The sequence below is a fragment of the Aegilops tauschii genome, chromosome 7 (assembly GCF_002575655.3).
Source record: "Aegilops tauschii subsp. strangulata cultivar AL8/78 chromosome 7, Aet v6.0, whole genome shotgun sequence".
In the NCBI taxonomy this organism is placed as follows: domain Eukaryota; kingdom Viridiplantae; phylum Streptophyta; class Magnoliopsida; order Poales; family Poaceae; genus Aegilops; species Aegilops tauschii.
In genome coordinates this window covers 582016752-582036976 of record NC_053041.3, presented here as the reverse complement: position 1 = coordinate 582036976, position 20225 = coordinate 582016752, and the positions used below count along the sequence as shown (strand labels likewise).

General features: G+C 49.7%; 1 pseudogene; it reads left to right on the top strand.

Moving 5' to 3' along the window:
• Positions 1-13911: 13911 nt before the first annotated feature.
• Positions 13912-15031, top strand: LOC109766403 (BTB/POZ and MATH domain-containing protein 2-like; annotated as a pseudogene).
• Positions 15032-20225: the final 5194 nt, after the last annotated feature.

Here is a 20225-nt window from a genome sequence, read left to right as displayed (position 1 = left end):
ACTGAACTCTGTGTACTGAACTCTATGCATGACCCCTTTTGTAAGTTATGCCGACTACTATGTAGTAGCTATCATTTCCTTTCATTATGCATGTTTCATCATGAATGATTCTTGTCTTTTCAAATTTCTCAATACTGAACTACCCCTGTTATATATTAGCAGGATGGTTAGACCAAGTGGTCGTGGTAGTGGTGGCAATGCCCCACCACCGCCTGAGTACATGGCTGGAATGATCCAACAGTTTGAACTGAACCGCCAATTCATGGAAAATATGATGGCTCAGTTCCCTCGCCCCAATATGAACCAGCAGCCAGCCCAAGTGACTCTGCAAGATTTCATACGCCTCAACCCAACCATCTACCACAGCTCAACTCAGCCTCTGGATGCTGATGACTGGCTCCGTGACATCACCTATGAGATGGAGTCTGCTGATGTAGCCCCTGCCAGCTATGTCACCTTTGCTTCCTTCTTCTTGAAGGGACCCACAGCACAATGGTGGGACAGCCACAGGCGTACTCTGCCAGCTGGAACAATCATCACCTGGCCAGACTTCCAAGCTGCTTTCCGTGCCCGCTTCATTCCTCAGGGAGTCATGGACCGGAAGAAGCGTGAGTTCCGCAACCTCACCCAGGGTAACAAAACTGTCGAAGCTTATCAGCGGGAGTTTCTGGACTTGTCCCGCTATGCTGAAGAAGATGTTGCAACTGATGCTCGCAGACAGGAGAAGTTCCGTGATGGACTACAAGCTGACATCAAGCTCGCAATTCTAGTGCATGACTTTGCCGATTTCGCCACCTTGGTGAATAAGGCCATCAATGTCGAGACTGGTCTGCAGGAATACCAGAGCTGTCAAAGGCGCCACCGTGACACGGGCTCATCTTCGGGCCCGTCCTCGCAGAAGCGTAAGATATGCATCCCGAACAGCATGTACCGTCCAAATGCACCTGCTCCAAAACAATCTTATGCTGCACCGCGTCTGCCTCCTCCACCATCTAGGCAGCCAAAGCTACCAGCTCCACCACCTGGAGCTCCTGTTCCCACTCCCAATAATGGTCTGTGCTACAAGTGTGGTCAGCCAGGTCACCGTGCCAGGGACTGCAATCAGAATCAGAATCAACTGGCCCTTCCCGCAGATGGCCGTGGAAACAACCAGCCCCGCAACAACTATGCCAAGTCTTATGGCCGTGTTCATGCCAACCATGTTGATCTCAATGAACCTCAAGACCAGCCTGCTACTGTGATGGGTACTCTTCTCGTAAATTCAGTACCAGCATCTGTTTTATTTGATACAGGTGCATCACATTCATTCATGTCAGAAGATTTTGCATGCTTGCATGACATTAAATGTGAGAACATGAACGCTTCACTATTAGTACACACCCCCGCGGGCCAATGTCGGACCTCCATGATTTGCAACGACGTCCCTGTTGAAATTGAAGGACTGGAATTCCTTGTCTCTCCCATTGTATTGAAGTCTTGCAGCATTAATCTCATACTGGGAATGGACTGGTTAAAAGCGCATACTGCTTCTATAGTCTGCGCCACTAAGACCGTCCATCTGCTACACCCTTCTGATGAAATAATAAGCTACAATGCTCGTCTGATTCAAAATGCCGAGGCACGGCTTTATGCCTTGAATGCATTGAATACTGCACCACTCGAGGGCATTGAAAACATCCCTGTCGTTCGCGAATTCCAAGACGTCTTTCTTGAAGAACTTCCAGGGATTCCCCCTACTAGAGCTGTCGAATTCGTCATCGACTTGAAACCAGGCACCGTTCCTATTGCCAAACGACCCTACAAGATGCCACCTCATGAGCTCCTTGAACTTAAGGAGGAAATCGACAAATCTCTTCGCGGTGGTTTCATTCGCCCAAGTTGCTCTCCTTGGGGAGCACCTTCTCTCTTTGTTAAGAAGAAGGATGGGACAAATCTATTAGTCCAAGACTACCGTCCAATAAACCAAGCTACCATTTAGAATAAATATCCTCTTCCTCGGATCAATGATCTGTATGATCAACTGGCTGGTTTGTCAGTGTTCTTGAAACTCGACTTGAGGTTGGGTTACCACCAGATCCGTGTTCGTGAAGAGGATATCCCAAAGACCGCCTTCGTGACTCGATATGGATCATATGAGTACACCGTCATGTCTTTCGGCTTAACCAATGCTCCAGCCACCTTCTCTCGTTTGATGAACTATATATTCATGGATTACCTCGACAAGTTCATGGTGGTTTATCTGGATGATATCCTGGTATTTTCCAAGAAGAACATGCTGAACACCTTCGTCTTGTGCTGGAAAAGCTACGAGAGCATCAAGTATATGCCAAGTTCTCCAAGTGTGAATTCTGGCTTCTCGAAGTAACCTATCTGGGGCGTGTCATCTCTAAGGATGGTATTGCCGTCAACCCCGAGCGAGTTCAGGCTATTCTCGATTGGACTCCTCCGAAGAATGTCAAGCAAGTCAGAAGTTTTCTCGGTCTCGCCAGCTATTGTCGTCGATTTGTCGAGAACTTCTCTAAGATCGCCAGGCCTCTGACTAACCTGTTGCATAAGGGTGTCAAGTTCCAATGGACAGACAAATGTCAGGAAAGTTTCCAGGCACTCAAGGACAAGTTGACTTCTGCCCCAGTGCTAGCTCCACCGGATACTAAGAAGGACTTCGTCATTTACTGCGACGCTTCCCGTCAAGGATTAGGCTGTTTCCTAATGCAAGACCGCAAAGTAATTGCTTATGCCTCTCGACAATTGCGCCCTCATGGAGAGAACTACCCAGTTCATGACCTCGAGCTTGCTGCTGTCATTCATGCATTAAAACAGTGGCGACATTACCTTCTCGGTAATCATTGCGAGATCTTCACCGATCACGAAAGTCTGAAGTATCTGTTTACTCAGCCAGACCTGAACCTCCGTCAGCAGAGATGGATGGAAGTTGTTGCAGACTTTGACATGGGTATTTCCTATACACCAGGCAAGGCTAATGTGATGGCTGATGCCTTGAGCCGCAAGTCTTACTGCAACCACCTCCAAATTCACAAGGTTCAACTTTCGCTTGCTGAAGAATTCAGGAAGCTGAACCTCCATATTGTCCCTCCTGGTGCACTATTTCCCCCTCATCCTGAGGGCCGTAAGATGAACCTTCATGTTGTTACCCAGGGTTTTCTCAATACCCTGGTTGCTAAACCAGATCTCGTGGACAACATCAAAAGTCTTCAAAAGTATGACTCTCAAGCCCAAAAGATTAAGCACTACCTCGCTGAAGGAAAGCCCTCATTCTTCACTATCGCTGATGATGGCACTTTGTACTTCAAAGGCCGCCTAGTGGTGCCGTGTAAGGAGAAAAACCCGGATATGACTCAGGAGGTTATGAAAGAAGCTCATGATACGCCTCTGTCTATTCATCCCGGTAGCACCAAGATGTACCAAGACATTCGTGAGAGATTCTGGTGGTCTAACATGAAGCAAGACATTGCTCGTTATGTTGCTGAGTGTGACGTTTGCCGTCGTATCAAAGCAGAACATCAACGGCCTGCTGGAACTCTACAACCTATCTCTATTCCTGAATGGAAATGGGACCATGTTGAAATGGACTTCGTCACTGGATTTCCCAAATCGTAGAAAGGTAATGATGCTATTCTGGTCGTCATTGACCGGCTTTCTAAGGTTGCACATTTTCTGGCGGTCAAAGAAACAATCATTGCTGGTCAACTTGCAACCCTCTATATGTCCAGAATTGTTTCACTTCATGGTATTCCACTGGTTATCAGTTCAGACCGTGGCAGCTTATTCACTTCAAGATTCTGGGCAAGTTTCCAAGAAGCTATGGGAACTCACCTGTCATTCAGTACTGCATTTCATCCTCAGTCGCAAGGGCAAGTTGAACGTGTCAACCAAGTTCTCGAAGACATGCTTCGAGCTTGTGTTATTTCTTTTGGCAAGAAATGGGAGGGATCTCTCCCGTATGCTGAGTTCTCCTATAATAATAGCTATAAAGCTAGTCTGAAGATGGCCCCCTTCGAAGTGTTATATGGACGAAAGTGCCGAACCCCTCTGAACTGGTCAGAAACTGGGGAACGTCCACTCTTTGGTCCAGATATTATACAACATGCCGAAGAACAAGTCCGCGTTATTCGCGAGCATCTCAAGACTGCTCAGTCGCGTCAGAAGAGTCAGTATGACCGTCATCATAAAGACATGGTCTATCAACCTGGCGAAAAGGCCTATCTTCGAGTTACACCAATGAAGGGTGCTCACCGCTTCAGGATCAAGGGCAAGCTAGCTCCTCGCTATATTGGCCCATTCACTATTCTCGAAAGGTGTGGAAAACTGGCATATCAACTGGAGCTTCCGCCGAACCTTTCTCAGGTTCACGATGTGTTCCACGTGTCACAACTCCGTCGTTGCTTCAAGGACCCAATCCGAGCAGTGGATCATTAAGTGCTCGAATTGCAGCAGGACCTCTCCTATAAAGAGCATCCGGTCAGCATTCTCGACCAAGCTGAACGCCGCACACGTCAGAAGGCTACCAAGTTCCTCAAAGTCCAGTGGTCGAATCACTCTGAAGACGAAGCCACTTGGGAACGCGAGGATCGCCTGCGTGATGAATACCCCGCACTGTTTCCTTCTACCTCCTAAAATCTCGGGACGAGATTTCTTGTAGTGGAGGAGATTTGTAACGCCCGGATAATCAAGCTACAGTAATCCCATGCTAATCATGCCACGTCACCTCGGTTACTGTTGTTAACCGTGCGATGATTCGAAACCATTTCAAATTCAAATTTAAAATTAAATCAAACGATAAAAGTTTTCAAACATCAAAACAAAAATGTTCGGTGGGTGCCAAATATTGCTATGGTAATATTGGTGTAGAAAACACCATTTTATAAATTACCTAAATGCCCTAAATTAAATATAACAGAAAAGAAATAAAAGAAAAATAAAAACAGAAAACAAAACGAAATAAAAAAAAGACAGACCCCCCCGGGCCTCGGCCCACCAGGCCACTGGGCCACCAGGCCGGCCCAGCCGGCGCCTACATCGCCCCCTGGGGCGACCGAACCCTAGCCGTAACCACCCTCACCCCACATCGCTCTCCCTCCCCCTCTCTCCCGATTGGATCTGGAGGGGGGAGCGAACCGCTGCCGCCGCTCGGATCGCCGTGGCCATCGTCATCCCCGCGCCTCGCGAGCACGCCCACGAGCTCCGACGTGCTCTGCTCTGCCTTCCCCGACCCCGGCCTCAAGCTTCCCGCCTCTGCATCACCTTCTCCGCCGGCTTCTTCCTCCTCGGACGCCGACGACTTCGTCCTCGAATTCGACTCCGACAACCTGTCCTCGCGCTCACTTTGCTCATCTGCAGGCGCACTATGAGCATATCTTCCTGTCCCCTCGCTTCTACCTAGTGCTCGCCCCGTAGACGCCGTCTGCATCGGAGTTGTAGCTCGCCGGTGCCCCGCCTCCCCTGCCGCCCGACCGCGCCCCGCACTGCGCGATGCCGCGGCCCCGCTCCTCCGCGCGCGCGCTCACGCGCGCCGCGCGCTGACCACGGCCGCCCGCGCCTCGCTCGCCCCGCTCGGCCGCACACGCGCGCCGCACCCACGCCTTGCTGCTGCCGCATCACCGCCCGCGTGGTACTACCGTCCGCACGCCCGGTACTACCGCTTAACGCGCGGTACTACCGTGCCACTGCCGCCGGCCCGCCCCTAGAACGTTTAAAATAAATAAATAAATATATAAATAATAAATAAATGATTATTAAAATTCTAGAAATTAATAAATACTTTTAAAATCAATATAAAATAAACCGTAGCTCAGATGAAAATACTTTCTACATGAAAGTTGTTCAGAACGACGAGACGAATCCGGATATGCATCCCGTTCCTCCGCTACACCTCCCTAACCTATCGCACTCGCAACTTTCCTCCTCCGGCAACTCTGCCCGAAAATGCGAAACACTGGGGATACTTTCCCGGATGCTTCCCCCTTCGCCTGTATCACCCTTACCGCGTTAGGGCACACCTAACACCGCGTTTGCTTTGTCATGCATCGTCATGCATATGTTTGCATTATATTTATTGTTTCTTCCCCCTCTTCTCTCGCTAGACACCGAGACCGACGCCGCTGCTACCCAGTACGACTACGGTGTTGACGACCCCTCCTTCTCGGCTGAGCTTCCAGGCAAGCCCCCCCCCTTGATCACCAGATATCGCCTACTCTTCTCTATACTGCTTGCATTAGAGTAGCGTAGCAATGTTACTGCTTTCCGTTAATCCTATTCTGATGCATGGCCTGACCTTGCTCCTACTGTTGTTAACTTTACCTACAATCCTACTTGCCTAGTATAGGATGCTAGTATTTCATCAGTGGCCCTACATTCTTGTCCGTCTGCCATGCTATACTATCGGGCCATGATCACTCGGGACGTGATCACGGGTATATACTATATATCTATACATGACACATGTGGTGACTAAAGTCGGGTCAGCTCGTAGGAGTACCCGCGAGTGGATCTTTGTGGCGGAGCGACAGGGCAGGTTGCGACCACCTAGGAGAGAGGTGGGCCTGGCCGTGGTTGGCGTCCGCGGTTATTTCAAATAACACGCTTACGACTTCTGGGTATTTGATCTGAGTCTGGCCATTTGGTCTATACGCACTAACCATCTACGTGGGAGTAGTTATGGGTATCCCGGCATCGTGGTATCAACCGAAGCCTTCGTGACGTCAGCGACTGAGCGGCGCGTGCCAGATTAGAACGTAAGCCTGCTCTTGTATTAAGGGGGCTAGTTCTGCTTCCAGCTGCCCACGCAACATGCAGGTGTGCTATGGGCGATGGGCCCAGACCCCTGTGCGCTTAGGATTAGACCGGCATGCTGACCTCTCTGTTGTGCTTAGGTGGGGCTGCGACGTGTTGATCTTCCGAGGCCAGGCATGACCCAGGAAAGTGTGTCCGGCCGAATGGGCTCAAGCGTGTTGGGTTATGTGGTGCACCCCTGCAGGGAAGTTTAATCTATTCGAATAGCCGTGATGTTCAGTAACAGGACGACTTGGAGTTGTACCTTGACCTTATGACAACTAGAACCGGATACTTAATAAAACACACCCTTCCATGTGCCAGATACAACCCGGTGGTCGCTCTCTAACAGGGCGACGAGAAGAGGATCGCCGGGTAGGATTATGCTATGCGATGCTACTTGGAGGTCTTCAATCTACTCTCTTCCATATGCTGCAAGATGGAGGCTGCCAGAAGCGTAGTCTTCGACAGGATTAGATATCCCCCTCTTATTCTGGCATTCTGCAGTAAAGTCCACTGATATGGCCCTTTACACATATATCCATGCATATGTAGTGTAGATCCTTGCTTGCGAGTACTTTGGATGAGTACTCACGGTTGCATTTCCCCCTCTTTTCCCCCTTCCTTTCTTTCTGGTTGTCGCAACCAGATGTTGGAGCCCAGGAGCCAGACGCCACAGTCGACGACGACTCCTACTACTTTGGAGGTGCCTACTCCTACGTTCAGGCCGCTGACGACGACCAGGAGTAGCTTAGGAGGATCCCAGGCAGGAGGCATGCGCCTCTTTCGATTGTATCCCAGTTTGTGCTAGTCTTCTTAAGGCAAACTTGTTTAACTTACGTCTGTACTCAGATATTGTTGCTTCCGCTGACTTCTCTATGATCGAGCACTTGTATTCGAGCCCTCGAGGTCCCTGGCTTGTATTATGATGCTTGTATGACTTATTTTATTTTTAGAGTTGTGTTGTGATATCTTCCCGTGAGTCCCTGATCTTGATCGTACACGTTTGTGTGTATGATTAGTGTATGATTGAATCGGGGGTGTCACACTACCGGACCCGAATGAAGACGATTACTACAACATTAACCCCATGACATACGAGGGAGTGTCCTATCAAGAGCAACCTGATGATGATGATGTGGTTAGAAACGATGACGCTAGACCATTGGGTGATGATGATGTGGATCCAAACGACGACGATGCACGGAATGATGGTGAGACCATTGTCAATGAAAATGACATACTTATGCTAGAAAAGTTAAATGAAGACGCTGACGACAAGGAAGAGCCTCCACCTCCGTCAGACAACGAACATGATTTGATTGATAGTGATGATGAGACGGACCGAGAAAGAGGTTACAATAGTGATGATTCATATGGGTTCTAGCAGATGTACGTTCAAGTCTTTTTTTCTATAGTTTAGGAATATGCCTTTTTACGCATTTTTTTAATGTGTTCATTATTCCTTATTATCATGACTTTTCCTTCATTTCATTAACTTACTAATTGCTTATTCTCTTTTCAATGCAGGTTCGTGGAACATGGGCAAGGGGAAGGCCGACGGCGTGGGTTTCCTACGCAAGGTCATCGGCCTGCCTAGTCGGAGTGGTCGAGCACGTAATCCTCCCCCCCCCCGGCTACTTGACGATGACTCCTCACAGGGAGGTCGAGGGAGAGGTGCCCCTAGAGGAGGAGGGGGCGGGGGGAGAGCCCCTAGAGGGCGAGGTGGTGGGGGGAGAGCCACTACAGGGGGTCGTGGCCAGAAAGAGCGCACCCTCACCGACTTAGGGGTGTTGTCTTCGAGGCCCTCCTCTAGTGAGGTACCCTCCTCTAGTGAGGTACCCTCCTCTAGTGAGGTACCCTCTGGCGAGGAGGAGGAGGAGGACGAGGAGGAGGAGGAGGTTCGGGATGGGGCCGAGGAGGAGGTGGAGGAGGAGGCAGGCGAGGAGGAGGAGGACGAGGAGGAGGAGGTTGGGGAGGGGGATGCAGGCGAGGAGGAGGGTGGTGGCGGGGATGATGGTGGTGGCGGGGATGGGGTTGACAACAAGGGGTGGCTGCGCACGCAAAGCTACCAAAGCAGGTTCCTGCTACTGAGGAGCAGAAGTGGCTCATTGAGCCCACGGGGAAAGAGTAAGTGCCACTTTATAATAATTTCATTATTTTGCTTGTCACATGCTTATTCCGGTTGTTATTTATTTTTCTTGTCACATGCTAATAGTTCATTCTTTTGCAGCAACTAGATATATTCTAAAGGGGTCCGTATTCCCAACGGTGTCATCACCGTCTTGCTGAAGTTATACTGGCCGGGGTTGTACTGTCCGGATCCAGTTAGGCACCCGGACCATCGGGTTTTGGCCACGAGCTGGGACCACTGGGAAGCGGCCCTCCACGCGGAGCATGAGACCCATGCCAAGGTCGTGATCACTACTTTCTGGGTGAGTTCTCTTCAGAAGCACAAGTCCATTCTAGTTTCATGAATGATTTAACTCATGGCTTCTTCCATTCTTGTTTCATGCATGATTGTAGAAATTCTATCGAGTTCTTCCGGAGCATAGGGCCAGAGCGGACCAGATCGTGCTGCGCCAATGCAAGAAGAAGGCCCGCCAGATGCAGTACGAGGTGCGCTATGTGGCCATCTCGACATACTATCACAACTATCTTAGTGTGAAGATGACCAAGGAAGAAGCGCGGAGGATGGGCATTACCTTGGATAGGGACGAGTTCTTGGCGGTAAGTATAAAAGATTTTTCATTATGCTTTCATTACCTTGTGGTACATTTCACCATTTCGTGTTGACATGCCATTATGCTTTCATTATGTAGGTGTGTCCAAATTGGTGTTATGGAAAAGACGAGTCCTGGGCGGCATTGGTGGATCTTTGGTGTGATGAGGCTGGAGCCTGGGCGGCTATGAGAATCAAAAACAAGTCTAACGGAGGGAAGGAGAGAGTACATGCTCAGGGAAACCGAAACCACTATCTCCACAAGGCAATTAATGTATGACTAACCCCATTAAACATTCTTCTTCTTCTATTTACCATCACTTTCATATGTATGACTAACCTCTGTTTGGTGGTGCAGGAGGAGAAACTGAAGCGGCCGCTCTCACACATGCCGGCGTGGGAGATCGCCCATACGCAGAAGGACTCCAAGCCTGACGAGCCCAAGTACTACGGCAAGAAGACCGCGGGGAGGAAGAAGGCCTATTCCGAAGCGTTTCTGAAGTTACATCCTGACACACCTGACCCCATTGCGGCGGATCTGGACGACAGGGCGGTGGTGAGCATGGGGCCCAACGAGCACGGTCGGGAGGCGGTTCTCGATGATGTGATCACTCCTACTATCTCCTACACACAGCTCCGTCGGATCGACCCGAGCCTGAACCAGCGCACGAGCCAGCCAGTGACCAGTGCACAGTCACAGTCCCTCTTTCAGGAGCAACAATCTGTAAGTATTTTCCCTCTTATCTTCATTGCTCACTTTATTTTCCGCATTTAGTAGTTTTATGAGGTCCATCATGTCTTACCGTAGGCCTACCTGGAGTACACACGCCAGGAGACCATGGCGTGGCATCAGAGGCTTTATGAACACCAAGTGGAGAGGGATCGCCAGATGCAGCAGGCTTTTCAGGAAATGGCGGCCGGCAGGTGTCCTCAGTTGCAGCCAGCACAATGTCCTCCAGCACAACCAGTGCTGCTGACCTTTGAGGAGTTTGTGGGACAGAACGCTGGCCCTTCGCCGGTTAGTTCATCCCCAATCTATTCACCCAAAGCATGTCATGCCTTTCAACACAGTCATATATCCCGTTAATATGTCTTTTCAACATCCAGGGAACAGGTGGATCTACCGTTGGCGGTGGTCTTCGCAGCACTCCCGAGACACGGAGCCCGACCACTCCGATCCACGGAGGCGGAGGCGGAGGCGGAGGTGACGACCTGGGCTTCGGCGGTCTTGGCGGTGACGACCTCCGCGGTGCTCGACGTCATGGCGCTTAAGCCTTTGGGTCACATTGTGGCGGTCTTTGTGGTGATGATACTTATATGCTAGTGATGTTTCTTATTGTTGTTTGTGAGATTCTTATATGCTTTGATGGTGATGATACTTATATGTTTATGCTTTGCGATGCTTCTTATGATGTGTGATGATAAATTTGTTGCGTGATGCTGCTCCTTATTGTTAATAGATGCATATATTGCTGTATGATCCTTATATATGCTGTATATATTCAAATGAATTGAGCTGAAACAAAACAGAAAAAAGGAAAAAAAAAGCAGACATAAACTATGTCGACTGCCTAACCGTCGACATAGAGCTGGCGTGAGCTCCAAGTGGCTGACACGTGGCAGTCCTATGCCGACGGCCAGGCCGTCGGCATAGGTCTGCCCCAGGAGAGCCCAGTTGCTGCCACGTGGCGAGCAGGCGTTGGTCAGCACTTGACGGCGACCGCCGTTAGGAGGTAACGTTGCCGACGGCCAGGGCCGTCGGCATAGATGTACGGACACCGTCGGGATATGTCCTATGCCGACGGCCTTTCTATGCCGACGGCCACCCGGGCTACGCCGACGGATATGTTGCCGACGGCCCTATGCCGACGGGGGCCGTCGGCATAGGCCTGTCCCGACGGCCAATCAGGTGTATGCCGACGGCCCTGGTCGTCGGCATAGGGTGCGATTCCGGTAGTGGAAAGGCGGGGGTCTGGCTGTGAGAGGGTTGACGAGGGAGAGGTCGGCGCTGAGCAGCCACGCTGCAGTGCCGTCGGTGCTGTGAGAGGGTTACGAGCATGCGTGGGTTTGTGTTTGTAACAGATCGGCTTCTTGTAGATCAAGGAATATCTTCCGTGATCTCCCTCTGTAATCTCTATTTTTCCTCCCTTCTTTTCAGAAACATCGATTACAACATAGATATAATACACACACACTCACACCAATAAACACGTACTCACACGACGCCTACCGGAGACCGAGTCAGAGTTGCGGAGCTTCAAGATTGGCGAAGTCACCATGTTCACCTTGCTGTTGACAAGACCGTCACCTTCCACTCGCACTAAACACTACAGAAAAAGCAAAAAAAAATGTTGATGTGCTAGACGTCAGGTGCCTAAAATTGTTTCTTGGATCATCCGATCCCTCACGCGCCCTGTGCCCAAGCCTAAAACAGGGTGGCCGCGCGGCCACCTGACGAGGGCGAGCCAGGACATTACCGGAAACAGGGACAACGTGAGAGGAAGAAGGTTGACGCTCGCCGGCGCAGGAGAAGGGTGAGGCTTAGAGGGATGATAGGGGTGACGGCGGCACAGCGGAGGAGGCAGCTCGGAGAGGGCGATGTGGCGCGTGGCAGCGGCAGGTAGCTAAGTAGGGGCAAAAGAGCGGGTCCACTGGGAGGGGAAGAAGATGAACAGTAGCCATGCGTTGGAGGAAGATGAGTAGTAAGCCATGAAAATATATCAACTGCTCCATAGAGCTTTTCCAGGCAACTGACGGATAGATGCACCCTTCCCTTTGTTCGAGGATCCCAAATAATTGGGTTAGGCTAGAGGTGGAACTCTTAAGATCTCGCGACCAACTCATGGCTCTGGCACAAGGATAGCAAGCTTCCACGCACCCCTGTCCATAGCTAGTTCTTTGGTGATACTCCAATCATTCAAGTCTCTCTTAAGGGACTCCTCCCATGTCAAATCTGGTCTATCCCGACCTCTCTTGACATTCTCCACACGCTTTAGCCGTCTGCTATGCACTGGAGCTTCTGGAGGCATGTGCTGAATATGCCCAAACCATCTGAGACGATATTGGACAAGCTTCTCTTTAATTGGTGCTACCCCAACTTTATCTCGTATATCATCATTCCGGACTCGATCCTTCCTCGTGTGGCCAAACATCCATCTCAACATACGCATCTCGGCCATGCTTAATTGTTGAACATGTCGCCTTTTAGTCGGCCAACACTCAATGCCATACAACATTGCAGGTCGAACCGCCGTCCTGTAGAACTTGCCGATCTGACGAATAAAATTTCCGTGAACCTCCCGATCTCGATGTCGGCGGCGATGGCTCATTGGCATAGTGTACTTCCGTAGTATTTGCAGAGTTTATCGATGTGGTGGTGGCGGCGGCATTCCTTTGGTGTTTGGTCCCTTAGCCTCCTCTTCGTCATGTTGGTGCTGCCTCATGTGCTGACGTGAGGCCGGCATCTTTTTTTTAGGCTAGGATTTTGAATTTGTGTATCTTCCAACAGGGGTGATCTCAATCGTTTCGTCTCTCGGATGCTGGTCCCATATACCTTGATGACTTATCATCTGCAATCAGTTCAGGACAAAAAAGACAATCATACCTCAAGAGATGTATTTTTTATCTCTATTATTATAGGAGAGTTGGTTTCGCTGTCTCCCCTCTTTTACGTTTTTTCCCTCCTAACGGTCCCTCCCCTTTGATTTACGGTTGGTTTTTGGCAACCGCAACCAATGCCGCACAAAATAAAAACCAACATTAATATAATAAATTGGAATAATCTAAAGCAAATCAATAATTTTCAAAAACCATGTCCTGCATTAACTTAGTCGAATCGAATCAAATCAACATTACCAAAATCTCTACTAACTGAAACTTTCCTTGCTTTCTCTTACCCATACTCAAATCAAATTAAATATTACTAAAATCTAAAATATGGTGGATGTAAGATATATGTCTGACAAGATGGATGTTGAACCACTATAGATCTGGGCTTCTTGCTAGGTTTACAAAATGTGCGGGTTTAATTGCCAGACTGATTTGATCAATAGATAGATCCGGTAAAAGGAATAATTGTGGCTGAGTTTTACTACATGTTTTAAAGTTGAGATAATAATTACGATCAGATCTGCTGCATGCCGGCTATAATATAGTTCCCCTGTTAACACAAATCTATATCTCTACCTGATTCTCAACAAAAAGAATTTAAAAAAAATCTAGTTTATCTCTACCCATGTCGTCGAGGACTCTTTCAAATAGCGACCCCACATACCCGTACGTATATAACACGCGTGTGCATGCACCTTGCGATTTGCCGCACATCCAACTCCGGCCATCTCTACACAAGCTAGCGGCGGCCGTCTCCTTGGTCGACGTCCACGTACGCGCTCCAGTCATACATGTCGATCTCCGCTGCTGCCTTTTCCGCCCTGCGTGGCGCCGGCCGGCAGCAGCTCTCCGCTTCAAGCATCGCCGCGAGGCAGGCGACCGGCTCACACATGTTCCGGATCGACACGCAACGGCGCAACTCAGCAAGATGATGGCCAACGGCGCTAAGGTGAGATCAGGCACGTTCCGCGTGGGCGGCCACGAGTGGCGTCTCGTATGCTACCCAAACGGCAACGGGAAGGAATACGAGGGGTACATGTCCCTCTTCCTCGAGCATGCCAGCCACGAGAGCACCGGGGATGCCACGGCCAAGGCCCAGCTGAGCATACTCGATCAGGCCTGGAAGCCGAGCTACACTCGAGACATAGCCAAGACCCGCTTCTTCTCGAGTAACCTCAGTTGGGGCACGCGGGGCTTCGTGAAACACCAGGATCTGGACGCGCTGACGAAGAAGCATCTCAATCTCAAGGACGACGGCCTGACCATCTTGTGCGACGTCACCGTCACCGAGCTGCGTACCGAAGACCACGTCGAGGCTGCCGCACCGGTGGCGCCTCCGTTCGGATTGCCCGGGCAACTCTGGGAAGCCGTCTGGAACACGAAGGGAGTGGACGTGCAGAACTGCAGATCGAGGTCGGCGGGGAGACGCTCCCCGCCCACCGGCGGATACTCGAGGTCGGGTCACCCGTCTTCAAGGCGGACCTCTCGCTCGCCTCGGGCGACAGCAGCAGCGACACCACCTTACTACGCGTCGATGACATGGACGCCGAGGTGTTCAAGGCCGTGCTCCAGTTCATCTACACGGACTCGCCTCCCATGATCGTGTCGGCGTCCATGGCGGAGAGGCTGCTCGTCGCAGCGGACAGGTACAAGCTGGAAGAGTTGAAGCTCCTCTGTGAGGACGCATTGTGCTGGCACGTCGAGATGAGCTCCGTGGCTGTCACTCTAGCGTTGGCGGAGAAGCATAATTGCTCCATGCTGAGGGCGGCATGCATCCAGTTCCTCTCTTCTCCGGGGAACCTGGAATCATTCATGGCATCGGATGGGTTTGAGAAGCTAAGGACATGTTGTCCCTCTGCTCTCATGGAGCTTGTCCTGAAGAAGATTACAATATACTAGTAGGAGCAACTAATTCAGGGTTACGAGTCGTCTACCAGCTACATATACGAAGTGATGTCGATTAGACTGTCTCGGGTAGAGTAGAGGCTTGATTCAATGAGCTATAGTCTGCGTGTCTCGTGCTGCAAACGCTATTTTTTACACAGTAAACTCTGGTTTTTTCTCTGTTATAAATGATTGTTAATTCTTTCTCTTATCGATTTTTTCCGTTAAATCTTCCATCCATCAAATTGTCTAGCTACCGACTCCCATGAACCCCCAAGAGTAAAAACCCAAGAAATAGTGATAACTATTTGTAGCATAGGAGCACCCCAAAAATCGCTAATGAAAAAGAAAAAAAGTCTGAAAGTGAAAATCACACATGGTTGTATTGGCAAGTTATAAGAGATCGCGAGAGAGGAACACGGCTAATTGAGGGGCAGTCACACCGCGGGCTAGGGACGAGATTGTTTTCCTCTTTTTGGGCCAAGTTTTCATATTTACCGTTTTCTGTTACTTGAAATTTCATTTTAGGCAGTTTTAGAAATTATTTTACCAGCTTTCAGAAAATATTGGCTGAGGTTCCAATATTTGAAACTTTTGGGGTTTTTGAAACTTCCCAATTTTAAAATTTTATAACTTCAACTTTTGAAAATTTGAACTTCAGAATTTCAAATGATAAATTTAAAACTTTTAAAAACGTCAATATTTTAACATTTGAAATTTCTAAAAACTTCACATGGAGAAAAGCCACACCTACTTCATAGGAAAGGGAAGGAGGGAAGCACACACTTGTGTGGGCACCCCTACCCATCGGGTCCAAATAGGTAAAGCTTTTCACAAGTGCAACGGGCACCCGCGAGGGATTTAGTTCACCTAGAGTGTTTTAATAAGATTATGATTTTTTTTTGTAACACCGTATGACGATTCTTTGCGCTTGAAGACCAAACAACCATGCCTTATTATTAACCCAAATTTGGCACTATCTCCTAATCTCTCCATTGACTTTCCTCGGTGCAAGTGGTATAATTCAAGCCCTCCGTTTCATAATTCTTGTGGTTGTTTTAGTTCAAATTGTTGTTGTGGTTTTAGTTTGTTTTAGTTTTCACCTAAAACCATGGCAAGAGTTATGGAATGGAGGGAGTAAGTATGTGGTGCCGCCCTTGGTTGCGTCCCGTCTATAGTTATGTTCGTCTTCTCTCCATGATCTTGAGGATATTTGCGTTGCCTTTTTTAAAAAGAAAGGGACAAGCAACGTGCAAGTTGACTGATTTTTGTTTATGGGTCAGTCGACTGACCAAAAAATTCCACCAGTCGACTTGCTTGCTGATTCCTACTCGATCGTTTCTATTGGAGCATATCACCGCGACCTCCCACATGAATAGCTCCCGAGCTCCATCTCTCTGTAACAACTTCTCGTGTTCTCGTGTGTCATTATCGCATGCGCTGGTTTAGTGGAACTAGCTTCGGTGGTAGTTAAATCATGGCCGCACCTACGTGTTCATGGGTCAGTATACGTACACTTTGATTGACTGAATACAAGTGCAGTTCTAGTCTATTTTGTCCTTCCCTCTCACAGTTTCTATGTACTCCCGCTATTCATTTTTAGTCTACATATAAGATTTGGTCAAAATCAAACTTTTATTAACTTTGATTAAGTTTATAGAAAAAAAATCAAAATTCACAATATGAAATCAATATTGTTAGATGTATCATAAAATTAATTTTCATACCATATAGCTTTAGTATTGTAGATGTTGATATTTTTCTCTACAAAGTTGGTCAAATTTTATAAAGTTTGACTTTAATCAAATCTTATATGCATACTAAAAAGAAACGAAGGAAGTACTAGTTGCTCACTTCATCACCAGGTATAGCACAACATACGTTGGACATTGACATTCCCGCATAGGCTGGTACTTGTTTCAGGCGTAGATCAGCAAGAGGTTGCTGATTTTTATGTCTACACTTGAATCACACACCGGATACAACCCTTTGTAGGTGGGTTGGTTCAAGCTAGACAAGGAAATTGACAGGAACTATTTTTTTAAAAAGATTTCAGGTAATGGAAAAATTCTTTCAATAGTGTGTACGTCCTGGGAGACGGACCAGAAAAAAATCACTTGATTTTTATAAAGGGTGAATTTTATTTACTCAAAATGAAGTATCAAATGGACACACGAACAATAAGCACACACCCAGGCTCTACATAGCTGGATGCACACAGTCAACGCCAACCCATACAAAAAATTATCGGCAAATAGCAAAATCAAATAAGCCAAAACTACGACTAAATGAGGAAAAATAAAACCCTGAAGTATCAAATCCGACAAACTACAACAATAATCATATCCATATTAACCATCTCATGACACCACAAGTGTTGGGGATATAACTAGTGGTGTAACCCGCCCAGGAAGGGCCGGGTCACACCGGACGGATCGTCACACGAAGCCCAGATCATACTCTATAAAGGGCGGTTCAAGCAAGGGCCAAGCCCAATGGCGATTTAAGGCCCATAGAGATGACCCGCCGTGAAGGCATAACTTGTATTGTAAGGAAAGAATAACTAGTCACCGAGCCGGACACTATTATGAGCCGGCCGGGACTCTGTGAACCGCCTGGTGTTGACCCGTATATATATAAGGGGCAGCCCAGCGACAGCTCAGGGCAAGTAACATCAAACCGAGGGCTAGGTCAAGCGAATTCGCTCCCTGGTCATCGAAACCTTAGTAACACCTCAACTGGACTAGGCTTTACCTTCACCGTAAGGGGCCGAACCAGTATAAACCTTCGTGTCCTTTGTCCCGATTAACCCCTTCTTGCTTCCTAAGTTGCGATGGCCCTACGACTAAATCCTTCTGCTAGGACATCTGCCGTGTCAATCCCACGACAGTTGGCGCCCACCGTGGGGCCAGCGCACGGTGGATTTGAGTTCTTGAAGGGCAGCTTCGAAGGGCTCAAGGGATACGTTGTGGGCCGGATGACCAAGAGTCGTCGCGGCAAGCTGTACATCAACGACGAAGGCTGGGGCCCCGACGCCGGCTCAATAGAGTACGGGTACCGGGTCCCCTTTGGTGGCATCCACGTCTTCATCGGCCGGATCGGCGAGCCGGGACCTGAGCCGGACATCTGCACCGACACCATTGAGACGGCTCAGCGTGCGAGACCCGCCCGAGCTCAGCCCGCCGTAAGGCGTGTTTTCGTGCGGTGCGTTCATGGTGAGGAATTTTCTGAGGCTTCGGTGGATGGTGGTGAAACGGCTATCTACTCTGATAAGGCGTCGTCTACAGGTGAGACAGATTCATTATATCAAGTGCAGGACGGCGGGCTTGGGGGCTGTTCCGATGGCACCAGTATTCCGGACCCCTTTGAGCCGCCTAGCAGGGTAGGGATCTTTATGGCCGGTACGCAACCCGGTCAGAGTTCTACAGCTGCAGCAGCAATAATCTCCGGGTCAGCGGTAGCCGGGGCAGGAGGCCTCGCGCGCCCGCCGGCTCAGGTTCTGATAGACCTCACGGACAAACTGATGGCCTTGTTAACCACTACCGTTAGCCCGGCGGACCAGGTGGAACACGATGCGGCAGTAACCCGGGTGCGTGAGGAGATAGCACAAGCCAAGGGAGACTTGGCAGCCGAGGACACCAGATTGGCCGCAGAGCGGGCGGCTTTGGACGCTCGGGCTCAGCAGCTGCAGTCAGAGGCATTCCGGCTCACGATGGACTTAAACGCGTCTAATGAGGTGATGAGGAGAAGGCACCAGAAGTCTCAGTCTCTCCTACCTCCTGTGTATGATCCTAAGAATCTCTTCCGTACACCCGGCGAGGGTCCCAGTAACCCGCCGGATGCGACCCTGGTTGCGCCGGGTCAGCCGCGTGTGATGGAGCCTTTTCGGGCGAATCTTACACCACCTTAGTATGTACCAACACCACCGGGTCATTACTCTAACCCGTTGGAGAACATGATCGCTGCGGCAACGCGCTTGGCGGCTCTCCCAGCAGAGGGCGACTCTCCGACGGCGATCGAGAAATGAAGGGTCAGAGAGCTCCTTCAGACAGCTTTGGCACAGCAGGAGGCTTACTCGTACAGTCGAGACAGGATACATTCGACGCCTCGCCCAAGCCGGAGCCCGAGTTATAGCAGGCGGATGGAGTCAGCAGCCATGTCAAGTAATGCTCAACGGCGTGGGCATAACCCGGTGCAAGATTTGAATCATCAGGCGGTTGAGCAGGCGGCTTACCAGCCTATTCCGGTTTATCCCACAGCTTCGGTTGAGACAGGTGTGGCCACAAGGACCGGCGGTGTCCCTTGTTTAGTGTCGGCTCTTCGTAATGAGCGCTTGCCCAAGGATTTCAAAGGACCCCGGAAGGTGCCGAATTACACGACCAACTTACAGCCTGGGGCCTGGATTGAGAGTTATGAGATGGCGATGGAGCTGTTGGAGGTCAGTGATGCGGCCATGGCTAAGTACTTCACGATGATGTTAGACGGAACGGCCCGAACCTGGTTGAAGGGACTGCCACCCAACTCTATTGGGTCTTGGACCGAGTTAAAGGCCCGGTTCATCCAGAACTTCAAGGACACATGTAAGCAGCCCATGTCAATTGTGGATTTGACTAATTGCGAGCAAGAGGAAGGCGAGTCTACAACTCATTGGGTGCGCCGGGTTATGGAGATAATACATTCGTCTGATAAGATGGATGCCGGCTCTGCGGTCCTGATGTTGGAAAAGAATTGCCGTTTTGAGCCTTTAAAGCAGAAACTGGGGCGGCTTAAGCGTGATGGTAATGACATGGGGCAGCTGATGGCGGCTCTAGTAAAGTATGCCGACTCTGATAGTACCAAGGACCCTGTGTCTGATGAGGAAAAGACAGGGAAGGGAAAGAAGAACGGTAATGGCAAGGGTAATCAGCCTAACCCGGCGAACCAAGGTGGTAACAAGCGTAAGGCGGATGGTAATTCGGAGTTCGTGGCCAACGCACAGGGTAACAATCAGCGACGTAAGGGGAGACCCCTTCCCCGGTCTGGCGGGTCAGGTCCTACTCTCGAGCAGCTGTTGAACGAACCTTGCCCAAGACACGGCACTCGGGAGAAGCCGGCCACGCATCTCTGGAAGGATTGCACAATCATGAAGGCTTTTAAGAACTCCAACATATACGATGGTGGACCTGGGCCCACTGGCGGCTCAGGTGGAGGCGGCTTTCATGGCCCGGGAGGCGGCTCACAT